Source organism: Pinus tabuliformis, chromosome 1_2 (genome assembly GCF_031772625.1).
Source record: "Pinus tabuliformis cultivar Carrire ecotype Pingquan chromosome 1_2, CPIR1, whole genome shotgun sequence".
In the NCBI taxonomy this organism is placed as follows: domain Eukaryota; kingdom Viridiplantae; phylum Streptophyta; class Pinopsida; order Pinales; family Pinaceae; genus Pinus; species Pinus tabuliformis.
Genome location: NC_142298.1, coordinates 612288411 through 612293646, shown reverse-complemented (window position 1 = coordinate 612293646; position 5236 = coordinate 612288411).

The following is a 5236-nucleotide window of genomic DNA, read 5'->3' as shown; positions in this document are numbered from 1 at the left end:
TTTCAGAACAGGTGCAAGACTGGTAACTGGTAGCCAAATCAATAGTGAAAACAGGCAAGAGAAAAGGAGGAAACCCCAACAGCACTAGGCAAAATTGGGCCAACGCAGGTGCTGCATAGCCAGTCTGGCTCTCAGCGCAGGTAGCCCCTTCGGGACCTGCGTTGCAAAGCAGGTAGCCTGTGTACTACCTGCTTTGGAAAACGAGAATTGCGTTTTCACAGTTTCCGGGTCATAATTTTCTCAAAAATGCACAGTTTTTGCTCAAATCAGAAACAATCAGTCAAGCACACTCAAAGGGATGATTAGGAGTATGAAAAGCTATCACTAAGAGCTTACAAGGATCCTTGTAGATCAGCTCTTCAAATCATGAACATGCTCAGAAATGAGCTAGAGTAGCCGCCCTCTACTTCGCTTTTGATATAGTCAAAAGCTTTTCGATTTGGTACTCTTTTGTTCAGGAAATGAATAGCAAAATACTACAAACAATCAAATAGATACGATCCCCAGCGGAGTTGCCAGTTTGTTGTAGGGAAAAGTATCCGATTCGGATGACCCTATCCCACTCTAAGGGTGATAGTACCTCAGCAACAACTGTAAAGAAAACTACTTAAGGTTTACTTCTTTATGAAAGCAAGAGAGAATGAAGAAATGCACTAACCGTTGCCTTGCGCTTAATGTCGAATCCAAACTCTTCTCTTTGCTTGCTTGCTCCCAGTTCCTTGCTCTTTTGCTGGCCCAACTACAATGAGATCCTGCAAAATAACAAAGAAGGAAACTACAAGAAGCATGCAATCATAACTGGTTCAAGGATTAGTGTAAACCAAACATGCAATTATCACAATATATTATTGAAACAAGAGCACATAGAAGAACCTCAATAGCTTTTATTAATGAAGAAGTAAAGGTTCTGAGAGTATTACAACCATTGAAGGCTCCAATCCAGCAACACCTCCCAGCAGAAAGAATTTCTCCTCTTCACCTCTCTCAAACAATCACCCAATAGCTCTATAGTGAAACCAACAGCATATCATTACTTTGCACCAAATTCCAGCCTCCTGAGCTCATAGGAGAGAGCTCAATATATAGATGAATTGAGAAAGGATGAGTCAGCTTGCAACTGATGTGTAGCTGCCTTGTGTCCTCTCTCTCTTCAGTTAATCTTTAGTTGATCTTCAGTTCTTGAGTCCACTTGGAGAAACAGAGCCTCTGACTCATCACAAGGCGAAATCCCTGATCCAAGTGTCATTTTTGGAAGATTCCAGAGCAATGACTCATTGTGCCACTTGTCCCATCTCGCTCAGCGCAGGTGGCCTTTATTCCACTTGCTTTGCAACGCAGGTACACCATGGAGCAACTGAGTTTCAGCGCAGAAACCTAGTGGAGCACCTGCTTTGATTTCAGGATTGCTTGTTTTTGAGTGTTTCCAGGTGGAGAACTGATCTGAGAGCTGTTGGTTTGCTGACCTTGTTCCTCTAGGGGTAGGAACATCATGTTTAGGGAACTTTGGATCCCTTGGATTATCGAAAATTCATGCCTGTTGCTGTAAGGCACAAAATTGTCTATAACATCATGTATTCTGGGCTATACCATAGATGAATTAATGAGCTCATCCTGGCCTTCATGTCTATTTTCACCCCAAGAAAACCTCCTGCTAGTTTGTACAATTATGCCCAGTTCACAGCTGAAAGGATGCACGAAAAATTTACCAGAATTCACAATGAGAGAGTATTAAAATACTCATCTATACTTTACCACATGTTTTTATATTATCAGTAAGACAGATTTCCCTTCACCATCCAAAAGCTGGATACTAAAGGCCAGCCCAGGTCTGCCATATTTTGGACACCATTATTCCATAGGTATTCATCACCATACACCTACACAAACTTCATTGACTCTTTTGTCCATCTAGTCATGACCATGTTGAGAGGAAGCCCTCCACCCAGGATATGCCAAGAAATCAAAAGAGTTCTCCAATTGTCCAAGAAAAGTAAGGTGGGAGATTGGTACCTTTACCAAAATCACACCGAAATAAGAATCTATTGTTGCCAACTTTCCCCATGCAAACTGCCCAAATACCTGCCCATGAGGTTATCTATACTTTACCACATGTTTTTATATTATCAGTAAGACATATTTCCCTTCACCATCCAAAAGCTAGATACTAAAGGCCAGCCCAGGTCTGTCATATTTTGGACACCATTATTCCATAGGTATTCATCACCATACACCTACACAAACTTCATTAACTCTTTGGTCCATCTAGTCATGACCATGTTGACAGGAAGCCCTCCACCCAAGATATGCCAAGAAATCAAAAGAGTTCTCCAATTGTCCAAGAAAAGTAAGGTGGGAGATTGGTACCTTTACCAAAATCACACCGAAATAAGAATCTATGGTTGCCATCTTTTCCCATACAAACTGCCCAAATACCTCCCCATGAGGTTATTTTCTCTAGACTATTATAGGCAGATAATGAACTTAGATAATGTCAACTTTGTCTTATCCAAAAAAAGAAGTTAGTTCAAAGGTAAAAAATCAGTTAGGCCCTTTCATTTGCAATTCTAGAGAAGCACTATAGGAAGCAGATCAAATTCTGCAACAGATGAAGTTTCAGAACAGTTTCATGTGGAGGTATGACCCTCAAGGGTTTATGACAAAACTAAGAAAAAAGGCCAAATTGGGACCTTACATTCATCACCCCATACCAGAAATAGAGAGATATGCCAATCAATCTGAGTGGTTGGAAAACATTCTCATAGACATGGATAATACAAAGGTAGATGTTGAAAATACCTTGTTTGATCTAGAGAGACAGTGTGATGAAAGCTCATTCCTGTAGGTACCATAGCAAGAACAAACCATGAGTATCCCTACTAATTTGCAGGCTCCTTAGAATGAGGAAAATAATCCCAAAAGGAATAGAGAGGGAGCCTCCAATTGGGGTATGGGCACTTCCAATGTACAATATAAAGCTGGTCAGAGAAAAAGGCCTAGGCTCAATCCTGTTTCAGAACAGAAAGACAAAGAAGGCTCAGTAGAAATAACTAATACTGAGTTAGACATGAGTAGGGGCACAACTCCATTTGGAGAAACAGAGGAGCCATCTACTTCACAAACTCAAATGTTAGAAAGGAAGCTCAGTGTAGAAGTCTCCTCATTCAATAAGCATATTGATAGAGATAGGGACATTAAGGACAAGTTCAAGGAAATAAAAATGAGAAATGAGAAATTGAAGGAACAATCCTATGCATAGTATCTCAAAATTACACCCACCAATCAATCTAGGTTGATGTTAGCTTTTGACATCAAGGAAGGAAAGATGCAAATGTCCTTCATAAATCCAACTGTACAACAACCAAGAACATTACAAGATTTCAAGAAGATAGACTTTGAAGTATTAGCAAGGGATATTCATCCCATTGACCAGATTGAATTTCACAAGCAGGCTGGAGAAATGATTTACTCCACCATTACAGGAAATCCATATCTGCCCATCAGTTGCATACATTGAATAACATTTTAGCCTAGTATCAGTTGGAAAAGTCCTCCTCACAGGCCAAAGACACCAGAATCAAGTCTTTGGAAGACTTGGTGATTGAATTGCGACATGACCCCAAAGATATCAAAGCTACTCAACAATTAATCCAAAGAAAGAATGATGACATTGCAACCCTTAAGAAGAAGTTGAAGATACATCAACTACAACATCCCCAGACACAAGAAGTATTGGAAATCCAAACAAGACATGAAGAGTTGATGGACTTAGTCCTTAAACTAAACAATTAGTTGAGGGAGATAGAAAAGGAATTGGATAGTCTAATCCAATTAAAGAAAAATGAAATTGGCACTACCTCAGTGAATTTCATCCTAGCAGTTACCACAGTTGTTCCTTCTACATTGGAAGCCTCATGGCTCCCACATATCCAATGGCCACAGCACAATTGGTTTCTACAGCATCCACATTAGCAAAAGGTACATCAAGTGAAGAAGCAGCAAAGTTGGTTAAAGCAATGGAAGAAATGTCCATACAGACAACAGAGATGAATAAGCTCAAAGAGAAAGTGACAAGCTTGGAAACTGATTACAAGCTTGCCAAAATAATGCACAAAGAAAACGTGCAAAAGGCTACCAGGTTGAGTGAAAGATTGAAAACCATGGAAAAGTACATGACATTGAAAGAACCCCTTGGGTAGGCTAAGAAACAACTATGGGCCAATATCATTGACTCTGTCAATGATATTTGGCCATCTATTCAGGTAATTTTTGAGCAAATAGATTTGATAAAGCTAGCTACAGAGGCCATCTAGAAAGTAAGAGAAGAATTAGGACAAATTCCAGAAGAGGCTACCAAAATTATCCAATTCCTTAATAGGAAGAATAAGTATGAACTTCAGGAATTGGAAATAGATGACGGAACAGAGACAATTTTGGAGGTCAGAAAGGTCCTCTCCAAGAGGAACTTAATGCAAAACTTGGAGGATAAGTGTTAGAATATGCAGCTATTAGTAGACAGATTTATGGCTAAGTTCCAAATTTTGAGAGAGAAGGGATTACCCAATCCCTTATTGATAACTGAAAAGCTCATGACACAAGAGTATTACAACAAGAAAATCAAAGAGGTAGACAAGGATCAGGTTAATACATCATCTATAAAAACATTACCAATATGCAAAGTACTCTACCAGACATTTGAAAACTTTTTTTACCTCTAGCATGAGGTAAAACACTTGTTTATTAATAAGCCTACTTTTTCCAAATACACCCAAGCAGATGAAATATATAGGAGGATGCTAGAAATCCAATTACTTGATGCTAAAGCATGGGAAAAATTAACTAATTTACTGTAGAAATATGTAGTAAAAAGGTTAATGTACAGTAAAAGTAAAACAACGTGGTAAAAGGCTGAAGACAGATCAGCATGGTCAAAGTGTATCAGATGAAAGCCTAAAGTAAATAAATCTTCCATCATGAAAGATCAAAAAATAACGTAGCATAAAGGGCTAAAAAGCAAAGCATAAAAGCCAGTAGTACCAAGAAGATATTTTTATTTCCTAGATTAAATCTCAAATTAGTTTGAGATATTTTGTAATAAACTTTTGTATAAACACTTCACAATTCAAAGTGTGTAGGGTGGATTCTATTAGACATTTCTATAGACTTTTTGATCAAGAAGACCCAGAAGGTTATTGTATTAGTCGATGAGCCAGCAAGTTGGATTGATTAATAAAGATTA